Source organism: Protopterus annectens, chromosome 13.part0 (assembly GCF_019279795.1).
Source record: "Protopterus annectens isolate FY-2018-M chromosome 13.part0, PAN1.0, whole genome shotgun sequence".
Lineage (NCBI taxonomy): Eukaryota > Metazoa > Chordata > Ceratodontiformes > Protopteridae > Protopterus > Protopterus annectens.
The window spans coordinates 631391830-631410212 of record NC_056747.1 but is presented as its reverse complement, the minus strand read 5'-3'; the positions used below and the strand labels follow the sequence as shown (position 1 = coordinate 631410212).

Here is an 18383-nt window from a genome sequence, read left to right as displayed (position 1 = left end):
ATGATGTCCCATTCTCAGTCTGTAGTTTGGCTTTAGTTTCCCATAATTCATTTCATAAGCCAAATGTGTCTTTAAATCTGCAGGAGAGTTGTTTGTTTTATATTTCATATATTCATCTGTTTCATTTCAGAAATAAAATGTACTTCTTCTTTGTTCAGTGTCAGTAACTAAAAAACTTCCACAGCAAAATTTTTCACATTTTAAATGATTGCTAAAAAGTACATTTATTGATCTCGTTATCAAAATATGGGCACTTGAAATGCTGAGCGGCAACAAACCAAAAACGTATCAAAAACCCAGAAAAAGAGTGAATCTTGAAGATCATTCTTCTCCTTTAAACTTTTTTTTTCCATGTGGGCAAGACCTCACATCCCCCAAACTTATATATACCAATTCTGAGATCGGCATACCTCAGAGAAGAGGGAATTTTCTGAGAAATGGCCATCTTAGACTTATATATGTAAGTCCATTTTTTTCAGCCATTCAGTCTCCGTAATTTGGGACTCGGCCTAGTGAGTCCCAACATTTGAAATGGTTACTCATGTAACTGCCTGTTTCACAGACTACGTCATACATGCTGTCCACAGACATATGTATTATTGCTTCCAAGTCTGTAGTTCTACAGACTATAATAATTTCAGTTATACGAAATGTCTAGAGAGCTGGACTTGGCATTCATCAGTATCTGAACTGTACAGCACTCTGCCATTCTTCAACATGTACCCTCATGCCTTCTGAATGAACTCTTCAGACAACACCCCAAATCCCATTCAACAGCATAGCTTCTACTTCACCTCTTTCTCTTCTATCTGCCACATTATGCTTGACATCATTTAGGCAAAGCTTCTATACCTACATCATTTTAAAATGTTTCCTTTACAATGTCAACCTCTTCATTCTTTTACTTAGTATGGCAAGCTACATGCAGTCCAGTGCTTTGCCTGTTAACCTGTCACAGCATCTGATTGCAGCAGTATCCAAAGGTAACCCAGTCTCTGCTCCTTCATTAAAAGCCACCATCGTAACCTCTTCCACTGTAGTACATCCAAGTGCCTAGTGTTATCTCAGGCTTGGGGGCCTGCACCATTTGCAACATAATGGCCAACACCTTCTCTGCCCCAGAAGTGCAAGAAACTAAGCACTGTTAGCAAAGGACAGGAGTATATAGTAGCATCCCATTATATAAAAGCATTCAAAACATCTTTAGTATTTTTATTTATTTATTTATTTTATTTATTTATTTGCAGTTTGATGACCGGGGAGGTCCACTGGGCTCAAAGAGCCCATTTTCAGTGGAGGCCCGGGGAGAAAAGCTCCAATAATACATAGTACAAGCTCCATAATATGAAGTACAATATATAGTGGAAACAGAAACAAACTAAGCAAATTTTACATACAAAATAGCAAAAACTAAACAAAAGTTAAACAGCAGCTTGGAGAAGGATGTAAAGCATATTTACATGTTTAGTGGTTGAGAACAGTAGTTTAAATTAATACAGAGTTTAAATCATCTGAGAATGATATAGAAGTAACATTAGCATGGATGAGTTCTTTATGCATGAATATTAGCATGAGTTAAATTAATACAGAGGTTTAAATCCTCGGAGAGTGGTATAGAGGTAGCATTAGCATGAAGGTAGTACATAGGGTTAATCAGTAGTGTGTAAGGAAGAACAAACTTTGTGTGTTATAAAGTATTTATGTATTAAGCAGGTTAGGTAGGTGGAGTGCAATTGCATTTCCATTTTTGGGAGAGGTAAGAGTGCAGCTGGGTTTTGAAGTGTTCAGAGTTCTCAGAAAGTCTTAGAGATGGAGGGAGAGATTTCCATTTTTGGTGACGGAAAAGGATAGGAGAAGCTAACCAGCGGGACAGTTTGTTTTATAAACAGAGATTAGATTTTTGTTGGTAGATCTTAGAGTTCTGTTTGGGGTGTATAATGTTAAGATGTTTGTTAGTGCTGGGCATATAGTTGGTTTGAAAATAAGCTTGTGAGTGGTGATGAGTTGAAGGTAGTCAAGGTAGTTTGGGAGTTCTAGCCATTGCAGCTGGTGGAGAGATTTACAGTGGTGAGTGGCATATTTGAAAGTCGTGGCGAACTTTGAAATTTTATTGTAACAGGATTCTAGTTTAGAAGAGATGGAGGAAGATAGGTTGGTAAGTAGGGGAGCACCATACATTAGTGAAGGTAGCAATAAGGTAGTGGCGAGGGTCTGTCTTTTTGAGTGGGAGAGGAAGTGGGAGTTTCTGTATAGCATGCCAAGTTCCTAATGGGTTTTCTTTATATTTAGCTGAATATGGGTATCGAATTTTAGGTGTTCATCAATAGTAACTCCAAGAAGTTTAGCAAAAGAAACAACTTCTATAGTGGAGTTCGCAAGGCTTGTAATCTTGAAAGAGGTTTTGTCTAGGTGGATAGATTTTGAGGGAGACAATAGAAGGATCTTTGGTTTATTGGCATTCAAAGAGAGGTGATTTTGGAGCATCCAGTTCTCAGGAGCTCAGGGAGGTTTGATGCAGAGCAAACTAAAGTTGAGTCATCTACATATTGTACTATGTTAGTGCTAGGAATGGCTGCATGGAAATCATTAATGAAGATATTGAACAGCATAGGGCCAAGAATGGATCCCTAGGGTACCCTGGTTGGGGTGGGAAGGAAGACTGATGTGCCAGTCTTCCATTTTACTGCCTGAGATCTCTCAGAGATGTAGCTGCTAAACCAGGTAATAGTGTTTTGTGAGAGGTTAAGCTTGGAAAGGTGGTGAAGAAGGTGGGTATGAGAGACTGTGTCGAAAGCCTTGGAGAGGTCAAGAAGATCTGTGGATACAAGTTCTCTGGAGTCATGGGAATGGTTTATGATGTCTAGAAAAGAGAGAACAGCTGTTGTGCTATGGCCAGGATGGAACCCATGTTGTGTTGGGGTGAGGAGTTTGTCATGTGTAATGAATGGCATGAGCTGGAGGTGGATGCATTTCTCAAGAATTTTTGAAATAGGGGAGAGAATCACTATGGGTTGGAAGTTGGAGATGTTATTATTTTTGCCTCCTTTATGGAGGGGGAGGATAAAGGCTGCATGCCACAGTTTGGGGACAGTTTCTCATCTCTATTTTAGATTTTTTCATTTATACTTTTAAAATACATTTCAATTAATGTCTAATGTATAACTGCTGTTGTTTTACATACTTCTGTACTATTCCACTTCATTGTTATATAATACATTTTTCACAACATCCTAACTAGATATGAATGTGCACTGTTACTACATTTTATGCTTAACTTCTGAGAGACTTGGTTGGCTACAATCACCTGCATTAGAAGCTAAAGTTAAGTACAAACTTGCAGTTTTAAAAGTACTGTATTTCATTTTTTTCTGTTACCTAATTGTTTCACTGAATAGTGTGCTGTGTGTCTCTCTGCAGTTAGTTCCCCACTCACCCTCCCTGTTCTTGTCTTGGTGTTAGTGTTGGTGGCTCTGGAATTGCCTGCCCCTCCTGTAAGTCTGTATTTGAACACTCCTCCTGAGTCCATCTCATTTGCTCACTTAACCGAGTACAGTGAGATCATATTCTGAGTCTAGTGTTCACTCTACTTAATACAGAGAGAAGATTTGAGAAGGCCAAACCCACTTAGGTTCTTTCTTCCTCTCTCCTTGCACTTTACTAAAAAAAAAATTGCACTTTATTCATCTGCTTTTACTGTATGTGTGTTTCCTCCTACTTTATTTTGCTTTTGCCTCTTCTTAAAAGTACTCAATTTTATTTATTCTGCTGCATTTATTACTGCTTGGTAGTACCCTCATTAAATTGTAACTGCGATTCTAAGTCTTTTGATTTAAGCACTTGGGTTTCATACTGGTTGTTTTACATTAAGAAGGTTTGTGGTCTGCACTGTTGTGGCAGGACAGGTAGCTTACATCCTTCTAAGCTGGGAATTGCTGATTGAAGGCTCAGTGTCTGCTATTCTAAAATTGTATTAGTTCTGGTTTAAGCACTTGGGCTTCAGGCCAGTTATTCTACATTAAGAAGGTTTGTGGTCTGCACTCTTGTGGGAGGAGAGGCTGGATTCTGCCCTTTTGAGCTGGGATTTTCTGGTCACAGGCTTATTGTGCCGGCTTATTTGAACTGTTTCTTTCTGAAATTGGTGCACCTTGTTGCTGTAGCATAGACCAGATTCAGGCCTGCTGAATGTAGCTTTGTTTGTATAACTTGAGCACTGATCCAGGCCATCTTTTTTTGGAGAAGGTTCCCCCGCACCCTAGTAGAGGGAGTGTGCAGTTAGGACATGTCTGATTGAAGACTGCTGGAACAGGGCTCAATTTTGAGCTTTTTTCTGGTTAATTGGGTAACTTTTTAAATCAGTTTGTTTGTTTTCTATTGTTTTATATATATATATACATATATATATATATATATATATATATAAATTGCACTTTATTCATCTGCTTTTACTGTATTTGTGTTTCTTCCTACTTTATTACTAGGGGCATTGATTACAACTCTGATCTGAGATATATATCAGTAAGCATCCTTTTCTGTGTTTTTTTTTTTTTTCAATAATCATTTTTTATTATTTTTCACAACCATATTACAAATTCACACATTATATACAATATATACAAAATGCTTCCATTGGTTACTTTCACATATATATCAACCTCATGTATTGATCAAAGGTACAGCACTCACAATCAAAAGGAAAATAATAAAAAAAAAAAAAATCCAACATTAACAAATCCAAGCCAACAATCTGTCTTTTCTGTACATTTTCTATCTAATCTAAGGTTGATTTAGACTATATTCTGGTTCCCGAGAAAAAGTGGATAGTAACCTCTTAAGCCAAAATAATATTAAAAATTTGCTCCCAGATTTTTATGTTGTTGATATTTTTCTTGTGATCACTAATTAACAGTTTATGCGCTAAGATGTGTTTTATTGCCAACAATCTGAAATTTTCCCACGATGTCTGGGCTGGGTTCAACCAATTTGTGGCTATATATAATTTCATTAATAGGCAAATATTCATAATTACAATCGTTTTTGATTTATTTAGATTCTCCGGGGGAATATGAAGAATCATAAACTCCCAAGAGAGTGTTGAATTTTGGTAACCCATTTTTTGTAACTGCAATTTTAATGAATTCCACAATTTATAAATGCACTTACAACTCCAGAACATGCAAAGCAAATCTGCTGTCTGATCAAAGCAATGTGGGCATATGGGTGAATTCTTCGCATCAAATTTGTGCAAAGTGAGACGAGTATAGTATGCATTGTTAAATATCATCAGCTGCGTAAATACCAATTTCTGAAGGGATACGGACTTTAATGTTAATTTAAATGCCTCCAATATCTTATTGTCATCTGGGAATATCAATTTCTCTCTCCAGTAACTCGATAAAAGAATATAATTATTATACTTCCTCTCTTTTATCAATTTATATGCTCTTGGTTATATATTTTCTATCCTGCAACAGCGCTTCCCATAGATTACGAGAAATGATTAAATCTTCCCTTTCATTTCAAAGTTGTTAAAATAGTTTATAACCAAGTCTTTTAGCTGTCTTACTATAATTAAATAGGAAATAGGGAGTTCTATTTCTTTTAAAATATCCTGTACTGGTACTCCTAGAAAAGGATATAAATTGAGTACAGTTAACTCCATGATTAAAGGGAATTTCTTTAGATCAATCAATTGACCACCAATTGTTAAATTTGGGTTCCTATGAAATGGTTGGAAAACCATCATATATTTTAGTAAAGTTAAGGAAGCGAAAAGAGTTTGAATTGCCGTTACATAACTTTTGATGTGCTCCATTAGCTTATATTTACTCATTGTCCAATTATTTAAAAAGGGTAATGCTTTAGCGTTGACTCCCACTTCATTTATATGCTTGTATGCGTTAAGAGCACCCATTTGGGTGTCCATTTTCTATTATCACTATCAAGTAAGATGTCTTTAAAATCCTATTGGCCTGAATCACTAAATAGTACATTTCAAATCCGGTAATTCCAGCCCCCTTATTTTTTGGAGCCATCAATTTTTCATATGAAATTCTCGTCTTCCTAGGTTCCCAAAGAAGTCTTCCCAATCTTATATGAAGCTGTTTGAAGAATGTTTTGGTAATTCTGAGTTGTGCAGCTCTAAAAATATATAACATTCTAGGAAGAACATTCATTCTTATGATAGCTGCTCTTGCCATCATCGGTAACTTCAATCTACTCCATCTTTCAAGATCCAATGTTATTTGATCTGTAGTTGACTTTACATTGTTAATAAAAAATCTCTATTTTCAGTTGAGAAGACAATTCCCAGATATTTTATCTTTTCTTCCGTCAATACTTGTCCTATTAATGGTAGCATTGAAAAAGGTGTGGGTGTCTTTAATGGGAATATTTTAGATTTTTAAAATTTAGCTTGTAATTGGAAATTCTCTCAAAGATTTCTATTGCAGCTAATATTTTTCAGTATCGAAACAGGTGTGGTACAATATATGTTTAAATCATCTGCATAGGCAGCCATCCTAACCTTTATTCCATACAGTACAGGAGAATTATAAAAAGCATTTTGCTTAAGGTATAAAAATAAAGGCTCCAAGTAAAGATTAAATAAGATGGGAGATAATGGGCAGCCTTGTCGGGTACCATTTATGATTTTTATCCTATTCGAGCATTCGTGATTTATAAATAAATTTGTGTATGCATTTCTATATAGTATCCTTAACATTGAGATAAACTCCTGCGGTATATTAAAATAAGGTAATGTATCAAATAAATAATCCAAATTAACCCTATCAAATGCTTTCTGAGCATCAGTAATTAGGGCATACAAATTCAGGTTTTTATATTTCGCATAAGAGATTAAGGTATGGAGCGTTAAGGTATTATCCGTGGTCTACCTCCCATCCATAAACCCCACCTGTTCCTCTGATATTATTGGGATTATTACCTTTTTCAGCCTACTCGCCAGAATGGATGTCATGATTTTCATGTCCATATTCAAAAGTGATATAGGCCTGTAATTATCAGGATTTTTGGAATCACCTTTCTCTTTTAATATCAGAACTGTCCTTGAGGCATTAAAATGAGGATCATTAATTCTATTTAGAGTGATATAATTAAAAGTCTGTGACAATACACTGCTCAAAATCTCACTAAAAGATTTGTAGAATTCCGAGGTCAAACCATCTGGGCCTGGGGCTTTGTGAGGCTTCAGTTTCTTGATTGTTTCGGACACCTCCTCAACTGTAATCGGTTTGATTAAATCTCCATGAAATTCCTTGTCAATATTAGGGAAAGTGATTCTCTGTAAAAAATCTTTTCTGTCTTTATCTTGCAAGAGTGTCTGCTTCTCACCATAAATCTGATTAAAAATGTTTTCAAAGGTCTTCATGATATCCGCCTTGTCAGTATATGTAGTATTGTTATAGTGTATTTCAGTAATTAATCGTGTTGATTTCATCTGGTTAATAATACGAGCTAATGCTTTCGGGGGGGGGGTTTGAATATGATTTGCATATTTAACTAAATTTCTTTGTTCATAAAGTGACAAATTTCTATTATGAAGTAAAAATAGTTCTTTTTGACATCTTAATAGCTCAGTTTCTGTCTGTTCATTATAGTTCCTCATCAAATCTTGGTCCAGTAATTGAATTTTAGTTTCTAAATCCAATTGAGTCTTCTTTTGTAATTCTTTATAATATGTAGCTTTTTGTATAAATAGTCCTCTTAGCTGCGTTTTAGTTGTAGCCCATTCTATATCTATTGGGTGTCTATTTTGGGAAATATTATTTAATGACTGTTTAAGTATCTCCTTGACTTCCATTAATATATCTTCCTTGGTTAGTAAATATGGGTTCAAGGACCAATTATACTCTCGAAGCCTCTTAGTATCCATATTACTACTGTTTAAGGTTAAAGTTATCTTTGAATGGTCTGAGAGTTGTCTGACTTGATTAGAAACACTAGGGTCAGCTGAGATCAACACCTCTGAAATTAAGAAAAAGTCAATTCTCGACCACATTTTATGGCAGGTTGAATAATAAGTAAAATTCTCTGCTTTCCCTTGTGAGTGTATGTGTTTAAAAGGGTCATAGAGTTTGAAATCCATTTTCAATTCTTTCAGTGCTACCATTGCCTGTTTATTGAACGCTGAAGAAGCACCCAACTTGTCTAATTTAGGATCTTGATAAGAGTTCCAGTCACCTCCCAACACTATATAGCAATTATTGTATGACTGTAAAATGGAATAGATTGAAGCTATGAAATGATTCTGATTAACATTAGGGGCATATACACATATTAGTACTATAGGTTTATCATAACATTTGGATGTGAGAAGGACCAAACACCATCTACCCTCCTGATCCATTTTCACATCCCTAATATCTCCCTGAAAGTGATTCTTAACTAAAATTGCCACCCCTGCACTATTTGTTGTTCCTTCCGCCGTCACAATCTTCCTAACCAATTTCTTATCCTTCACTGACTCCCACTGATCATTAGTCATATGCGTTTCTTGTAATAAAACACAACATGCTGATGATTTGAGAAACAAATGAAAAAACAGCTTTCTTTTTTTCATGTTCTGGAGTCCTTTGACATTCCAAGATTCTATTATCCACATTTAATGTTCATTAGAAATATAACTCGATATCTAATCTCTTTGAGCAACCTTAGAATAACATAAGTTGGCATATCATCAATTGTATGGAAGCAAAACTGCCATCCTATCCCTACCCAGTGCCTACCCACTATTCCTCTGGACCAGGATGAACATAGGTTTTTACATTACTGGAAACCATCTGAGTAACTAATCTACTAATTCTATTATTTAACAATGAAACCCCATGCAAAAAACCTACAACAACTACTTCTACGTCTACAAAGCCTAATTCTGACATTCCCTACTAAACACTACTTATAGGTAACTACAGCTCTGTACATATTTATGGATATACAAATAAACTAATTGTACCCTGAGATTATAATGTACTTCAATTCACTTCAGCTTTATATTCAGCAATAGCAAATAACATTCTAATTTGTTGTTCTATACAGTATTAAATATTAGTTGACATAGAAAGCAGACAGTTATTTAGCATTTCCCAACATCCTGTATCTACTGAATAAAATGATCTAACTCCTTTAATCTGCTTTGTTCTTCCCCTACAACTTACCTACTAACATATTAATATTGAAAACCAATGCAGTTCAAAATAAAACTATAATGGCACTTTCATTTGTAATAACCATATGTGAATAAGAGAGGAACCAAGGGTTAAAATAAAAAAGAGAAAAAAAAAAGCATGAAGGGAGCACAGCAAAAGGAGAAGAAATAAGAAAAAATGCCTTAAATTACACATAAAAAAAACTTATTTTATGTTCTTTTATTATTATATGCACATTGTTTAAATCTGATCAACTAACCATTTTTACATCATTTATCAGTTAGAAATAATACCACCTATCTATAGGAATAAAGGAAAGGAGTAAAGAGAAGGGAGATATAGGGGGAAAAAAAAGAGAAAACAAATATATAAAAAAACTACAGTACCTTATTCTGCCACTACACATAACCATCTCCTTTTTTAATACACAATGCATTTCCACAGCGTTTACCTGCATCACTTTGACTTCACACACTATCTTACAGTCCTTTTCCTGCAAAATAAGTCCAAACAGGTTTCTTTTTACTTCGCCAGCAGTTCCTCTTTCTTCTCAGCTATTTAAACTGTAAAGGCAGTTCAATCAACTGGAACTACGAGATAAGATAAGAAAATAAAATTCCAGGCCTGCTACAAGAAACAGAACAGACAAAGGATTTTAAAGCCTTAGATTGTCATAAATGAAACATCCCATTCTCCCTGGTGCTGCAGAAAGCCAAAATGGACTGTTCACATTTCTGAAGATTACAGTGGTGGCGTGCTGGAACGCTGTACGCCAATGAATCAGGGAATACCAACTGTGAAAAAACCGCTGAAATAGTGCTGGTGCTGGAAAAAAGATTCCACAGATCACAGAGCTAATAAAACCAAATTTATTCCACAAACGACACAAGGTTAAGCGCTTTCACACACACAATGTGTGCTTCATCAGAACAATGCTTAATGATCAAACCAGACTTTAAATATACAATTTGGCGCCAACTTTCAATAACACATTTAAAGCTGCAACGCCTTACCATGTGCATATAAAACTAATGTAATATTCCTATGTATATGGAATTCAATATTATACTGAGTGCTCAATAAACACACTTAAAGAATCCCAAATATTACACTGATGAAAAAATATAATAATATAAAAAAATAATAAAATAAAATTGATGAATTGTATTTTATGCATCATTCTTAAATTTTAACAAGTGCTTCCTAACTATTCTAATGTGTACTATTGGTATATACTTTGTTGGTTCATGTATACATGTATGTTACATGTCTAAAAAATATAAAAAATATCTATAAAATATATAGTAAAAAACTGCTTAAATATAAATAACTTATCTTCAACATTACTTGGGACAAGACAAATGTATGAAAGTGCTAAATTGTATCCTAACATATCATATAAAAGAAACTTGTACTACCTTATACATCAAGACTATCATGTCTGAACTACTCCAAAAGATGTTATGTGTGTATTTACAAATTGATATATACTAATAGTAAAAGCATTATAACAGGCTAAATGATGTACTACTAATACCATATGTATAGAATACTCATACTGCAAGTATTGGTTTAACCGAGATAAATTAATTAATTCCCGGGGGTGTAGTTGCATCAGTCAATATCTGCCAATAACATTCCCTGAATGACAAATGTCCCTTGGTATTGCCTCCCCTGGGATTTGACATTACTGTTTCTAAAATGCAAAATTTGAACTCATGCTCACTACCCTTATTCATTATGTGTTTGGCTAAAGCGTTTTTCTCATCCTTTTTTCTAATGGAATATGTATGTGCATATATCCTTTTTCTGAACTGCTGTTCAGTTTTTCCTATTTAAGAGGATGAACATATCTTACATATAGCCAAATACACAATGTTTCTAGTGTTACAATTTCCTTTACGCTTAACCTTGTGTCGTTTGTGGAATAAATTTGGTTTTATTAGCTCTGTGATCCGTGGAATCTTTTTTCCAGCACCAGCACTATTTCAGCGGTTTTTTCACAGTTGGTATTCCCTGATTCATTGGCGTACAGCGTTCCAGCATGCCACCATTGTATTCTTTAGTTATTTCGCTGTTTTTGGTTTATTGTTTTTGAGAGATGGATCCGGGAAATATTGGAGACAATGCCCCTATACAGGAGGAAGAACTGTCGGACGTTCGGTCCGAAATAACCTTGTTGCGAGGCGAAATCAACAAACTCCATGAATTGGTAAACCGTTTAGTTACACGGAGTGGAGAGTTGTTTCATGGTGAAGCGGAGACGAATCTGGCTGGTCACAACAACCCCACCGAAAGATGTAACCAGGTGCAATGCGATGGTTTGAAGTACGGAAAGGAGCAGAACTGCTTTAGAGAAGGGCGGAAGGAATTTGTTTTGACTTCCTCACCGGAAATTCCGAATGGATAGGTATCCAGGCATAGTGTAGATGAGAATATAGACCTACCTGATGTTGGTAACTCTACGGAGCATGCAAACAGTAAAACTATACCCACGGAGTTTACCTTTGATTTTTCTTTTGGCCATTATGCGGATGAAGCTAGGCGAACGGGGGCTAGACCTAAATCTAGTCAAAACATGAGGACATACGCTAGTGCTGCTACAAGGGAACGGAATCCTAAAGGTACTGTTGTTCTTAGTAAACAATCCATAATTGGTAAACCAAGTAGCGAACCAAGTAAAGAACACTGTCTAAAAGATTTTTTGGACAGAGATTGTGTGTTTGGTAAAAAGAAGGATAATGTCAACAATTCTTTTTGTAACATCCAAAGGTCTTTAAAGGACCTTATATTTGAATTTGGTAAAAAGCTGAATGTGATTAATGCAATTAAGCTTGACAATGCTTACTTGACACACTGTATTAATTGTAAAGTAGTACCAATGGGACTTCGTTTTTTTAAAACACCTTTGGGCATTAATTGTTCTGACGAAATAGTCTCTGACTTCAACAAAATGTTTGACAAGTTTGGCACAGAGTATATGAACATGTTGATTAAGTATTATGATGCCAAACTTTGTAAGGAATTGGAGGAAATTGAACGTATGAATGATGTTATTGTAAATGATTTATTGTTTCCGCAGTGGGAGAAATTATACTACAGACAATTTGATTCTGCAAAAAAGAGAACTGACAAGATTTTTGAAAGGAAATATAAGAAATTTAGTAGGGATATTGAGCAATACAATACAGGGAAGGCATACATTTGGAATGGATTGTATCAGGTTCCGCATAAGGAGGTTAGGGATGAAGAGAATATTAGGGAGGTTAATTTCTATGACGAATATGCGGAAAATTTTCATCAGGATTACAACAGAAAGCCACACAAAAGGTGGACAAAAAACAAATCTTGGAGGTAAACACACATAGAGGGACAAAGTATGTGGGCCCTATTTTAGATGTTACGAATCCGCATAACACTATAACAGGTCATGTTAATGACCAGGATGAACATATTGAATACGAAGGATGCATTAGTAGGTATAAGAATTTCCAAATATTTAATTACACTAATATGAAATTGAATAAGGCACACTTTGGGCTTTTGTCCAAAGGAATGAAATTCATACGTGTAAGAAATTTTAGATTGGTTGACTGTGTGTGTGATGTTAAGAAATATGTGAGAAAATTAAATTTAGCTATCATGTTCAAGGACAACACATATAATGTGGAGCAGCATACTGCTACAGATGTGAATACATTAAGAAAGAGAAGTACTTTCATGCCGACAATGAACAAGGAGGTAGGAAGATTTGAAAAGGCAGTTATACATGAAATATATAAGAAAAGTAGATCATTCAGAGGAAGTACGAAAACTACTAACCTTACTGTGGAAGAAAATGAAGTTTTGGACGAGTTAAGGTCTAGGACAGACATTAGAATTATGAAGCCCGACAAGGGGGGTGGGGTTGTGGTATATGACAACATGGAATACAGAAATAAAATACATGATATACTTCATAACTTGGAAAATTATGAGAGTATCTCCACCAATGAGTTGAACATAGCATATAAAAGTATTGATTTCTACTTAGAAGAATATTTGATTGACAACAGAATCACAGATGATTTATATAAATACCTTAGGGTGGAACATCCGACATTGGCTATTATGGTGGGGATACCGAAAGTACATAAAGATGCCAACAACCCACCTTTCCGACCAATAACTTCGGGGAGTAAATCAAAAACATTTCCAATAGGGGTAGCTATTGACAATATGCTGAAACACATTTACAATAAGGTGGAGCACTTGGTTAAGGATTCTTGGGAATTCCTTGCCAATTTTCCTACTTACATCAGTAACAACAACCTTCTTTATGCATCTATTGATGTTATAGACCTATTCACTTGTATCCCGAAGACAGAAGGATTAGAAGCATTCAGCGAAAGTATTTACCGATATGGTGAAATGGAATGGGACAGAGTACAATTAATTAATGAACTAATGTCTATTGTCCTAGATAATAACTACATCTTTTACGAAGGGGAAATATTTAAACAGGTCAAAGGAGTGGCAATGGGGTCGGCCTGTGCCCCCATTTATGCCAACTTAGTAATGTTAAGTTGGGAGGAGAAGATTGTTTTCCCTAGTGTATATCAAGAAAGAATTAAATACTACTCACGTTTTTTAGATGACATATACATTATATGGGAAGGTGATCAGGACTCCTTCGATGACTTTTTTACTTACATAAACAACAGTAGTAATTATTTAAAGTTTACATCTAATGTTAACAAAATAGGTGTACCTTATTTAGACACTATCATTACTAGAAAAGATGGCATATATAAATCCAATATACATAGGAAAGAAACTTTCAGTAATTCCTATTTGGACTTTGGAAGTTGTCATCCCAATAAGACCAAAAGGAATATATACAAAGGGCAATGCATTAGAGCACTTAGAATGACTTCAGAATACACCGATATGTTGAATGAAATAGAACTTATTACTTCTTTCTTTACAGACAAGGGATACAATAGGCGGATGATGGATAAAGTTAAGGTAGAGGTCATTGAACAATGGGGGAACAAATATGTCCCTATGCTGGGCATTAAATATACTAATGTATCAAATAGTAACATCAAATTAATTGATAGGGTGAGTGTTAATGAATACGGTAGATCGTGTGTTATAGAATTTGGTCCACACAGTAACACAATAAAGGAGATACTTAATAAACATTGGCACACACTATTAGTAAATGATGAAATTACAGACACATTAGGAACTAAGCCTAGATTTATATACAGGATGGGACAGAATTTGAAACTTCTTTTGGAAAAGGGCACAATGGAAATGGTGAACAAAAATGTGGGTAGTACGAAGAGATGTGGCTCCTGCAATCAATGTAGGTACATTACGGAAGAGACAGAGATAGTGTTAAAGAACTACAATAAGATTAGATTAATTCCTAAGAAAGGAAATTGTAACACTAGAAACATTGTGTATTTGGCTATATGTAAGACATGTTCATCCTATTATATAGGAAAAACTGAACAGCAGTTCAGAAAAAGGATATATGCACACACATATTCTATTAGAAAAAAAGATGAGAAAAATGCTTTAGCCAAACACATAATGAATAAGGGTAGTGAGCATGAGTTCAAATTTTGCATTTTAGAAACAGTAATGTCAAATCCCAGGGGAGGCAACACCAAGGGACATTTGTCATTCAGGGAATGTTATTGGCAGATACTGACTGATGCAACTACACCCCCGGGAATTAATGAATTTATCTCAGTTAAACCAATACTTGCAGTATGAGTATTTTATATATATGGTATTAGTAGTACACCATTTAGTCTGTTATAATGCTTTTATTATTAGTAAATATTAATTTGTAAATACACATATAACATCTTTTGGAGTAGTTCAGACATGACATTCTTGATGTATAAGGTAGTACAAGTTTCTTTTATATGATATGTTAGGATACAATTTAGCACTTTCATACATTTGTCTTGTCCCAAGTAATGTTGAAGATAAGTTATTTATATTTAAGCAGTTTTTTACTATATATTTTATAGATATTTTTTATATTTTTTAGACATGTAACATACATGTATACATGAACCAACAAAGTATATACCAATAGTACATATTAGAATAGTTAGGAAGCACTTTTTAAAAATTTAAGAATGATGCATAAAATACAATTCATCAATTTTATTTTATTATTTTTTTATATTATTATATTTTTTCATCAGTGTAATATTTGGGATTCTTTAAGTGTGTTTATTGAGCACTCAGTATAATATTGAATTCCATATACATAGGAATATTACATTAGTTTTATATGCACATGGTAAGGCGTTGCAGCTTTAAATGTGTTATTGAAAGTTGGCGCCAAATTGTATATTTAAAGTCTGGTTTGATCATTAAGCATTGTTCTGATGAAGCACACATTGTGTGTGTGAAAGCGCTTAACCTTGTGTCGTTTGTGGAATAAATTTGGTTTTATTAGCTCTGTGATCCGTGGAATCTTTTTTCCAGCACCAGCACTATTTCAGCGGTTTTTTCACAGTTGGTATTCCCTGATTCATTGGCGTACAGCGTTCCAGCACGCCACCGTTGTATTCTTTAGTTATTTCGCTGTTTTTACATTTCTGAAGAATGGAGAGCCTTAAAAATCTTCAAAAAAGTAGGTCTTGCTTCTTTCCTTGTGCTTACAGAGTATTTAATGCCATCCACAGTAAAAATTAGGTTATTAGGATATTTCATTTGAAATCTGATATTTTTGTCAATCAGAAACTTACAATATGGAGCCAGCATTTGTCTAGATTGCCTTATTTGTGTTGGTAAATCCTGTGCTATAGAAATTTTATTATTTTGCCACATTATAGATCCACCAGATTTTTTAATAGTTAACAGTACTTTGCTCACATCTTGGTAGTTCAATATTTTAACATAAACAGGTCTGGGTATATTTGAAGCTTGAGATTCTCTGTATGCTCTATGCGCCCTTTCTATGACCATCTGCTTAACAACCTCAGAGTCCTTGAGCAGTATTTCGAATATTTGTGTAATAGAAGTGATCAGGTCATTATATTGAATAAATTCTGGGATCCCTCTAATGATTATATTGTTACGTCTGGATCTTGCTTCCAAGTCCAGAATTTTATTTTGCATCATTTGAATGTCAGTTCCATGTGTCTTTGTTCTTTTAGTGAGCATTAATATATTGTCTTCATTGGTAGCAATTCTAGTTTCTGCTTTCTCCATTCTTTCGAGAATCCGATTACATGTGTCACTAAATGAAAGTGTTTGAGATGTTAACTCTTTTAAGGCATCCTGTATAGGTAGCAATGCTGATTTGATTTCTTCCATTGTGACCTGTTGATCAGATTTTGTTGATGGCCCTGTTTTTGCAGTCTCTTGCTGTTTGATAGTTTTCTGTCTCTTGATTAAAGATTCTTTCTCCGGTGATTGCAAAGCTGACAGCTTGGTTTTGGAAGTTGTAGTTTCCATATTTTTGTCCTCCTTTGACATTTCGAAATTCTGCACGAAGATTTATTTCCCAAAGAAAAGTTACAAAAGTGAGATCAATCAGTCCTTTGTTTGGTGCTCTGTTCAGAGTCAACCTGACAATCAGATCCAATCCTGCTATTACCAAGTATTTTTTTTCGATTTTTCTTTCTCAGAACCAAAAGTGACTTCTGGTCAATTAGTAATAACTGCCAATTAGTTTGTTTACTCTAAGTATAACTCCACAGGGTTGATTTATTTCTCAGGTATTTGAAGAGCTGAAGTACTGCAGTGCTTATAGAACGGCAGCCGTCTTTGTTCTCCCCCCTTTTCTGTGTTTTTTTATTGTATCTGCTTTATTTCCTGAAAAAAAATATACTTGTTTCCCGCCTTTTTAAGCTAGTATAGTCCAGTTTTCAGGTTAGTGCTGAATTCAGGGATGTGTTACAAATCTCTATTTTTGCCCATACCTTACGTGGATAGAAGGAAGTTTCTCTAGAGTGGAGCTTTGAGCAGCCTATCTGTCCCTAGAGGAATGGTTTCAGCCCAGAAATTAGTAGTTTATTGCCCATTTTGGGTTAATTTCTATCTCTTTCATTTCCCTGCTATAAAAAAACGCATTTGCCTGGTTTGTGCACCGGGCAGTGCCAGTTTGCTAGGGTATAACTATTCCCAGCTCCACAAAGTCTCCTCTTCAATTTTTCCCTTTGAACTAGGCAAAGTTTCAATTTAAGCACTCAAGCCATTAATTTCTCAGCCCGACACTTGCTCAAAACTCATAGCAAGCACTTATAAACCATAGCACTAAACCCCCCCCCCCGTACTGTACAGAAGGACGAGGCTGTCTATTCGACCTTACCAGCCATTCAGTAAAACAGTTCACTGTACCTATCCAGGCATGTCCAAAGGGCAGTTTCAGGTGTACTCTCCAGTCCAACTGATGGATCTGTGCATTCTGAGGCAATATTACAACTGCCTCATGTACACAGACGACCCTCTCCTCCTACCACCAAACACTAATACATGCGAGAGATGCAGTTATACAGCCAAACTGGAGGCTAAGCTCTCTCAGCCCAAGATGGGATCAGACAGTCAAGAGGAGAAGGGAAATACTTGCATCACGCCGCCAGTCTCACATACACCCATTAAACCAGCACCGGCAAAAAACACACATAAATACACAAAAACATACTCCGAGGCTCTAAATAAAAATCTGCAAAAGCAACGGAGACCTCCAAAGCAGACATCCAAGCAACCTCCACCCCCCAACACAAACCATGAAACACATACTTAACAAAACCAGTGTGCCACACTATAGTCAAGCACACTGACGTCCTACTCACTAGGCTGAATAAGGAGAAGGTTACTGTTAAATGCCTGTTGGGTGCCAGGATCCGCCACATAACGCAAGCACTCAGGTCATTGCAGAACAAGTACAAATACAACTCTGTCATTGTCCATTTTGGTGTGAATGACCTAAGCTATACTCCCTGGACTACATGAAAAGAGACATGGAAGAGCTCTCTTATCACGTATCCCAGGCCGGTATGACCCTGACCCTGAGTAGTATATTGCCCTCACCAAGAATGATACCATAGTATAAAGAAAAAATTATCAATTTCAACAATTGGCTAAGTTTCTAGTGTCATTCAAAGGGGATCCGGTGTCTGTCCACCTGGGATGACATCTCGACAAGCCACGCTGCTTCGCTAGAGACAGCTTGCACCTGTCACCCTTAGACTTTTTAAT

At 35.5% G+C, this 18383-nt stretch overlaps 1 protein-coding gene across 4 annotated transcripts in view; it reads left to right on the top strand.

Moving 5' to 3' along the window:
• Positions 1-18383, top strand: part of LOC122787538 (multidrug and toxin extrusion protein 1-like) — a 677270-nt gene that overhangs the window by 65458 nt on the left and 593429 nt on the right. The gene's annotated exons all lie outside the window — the stretch shown is intronic.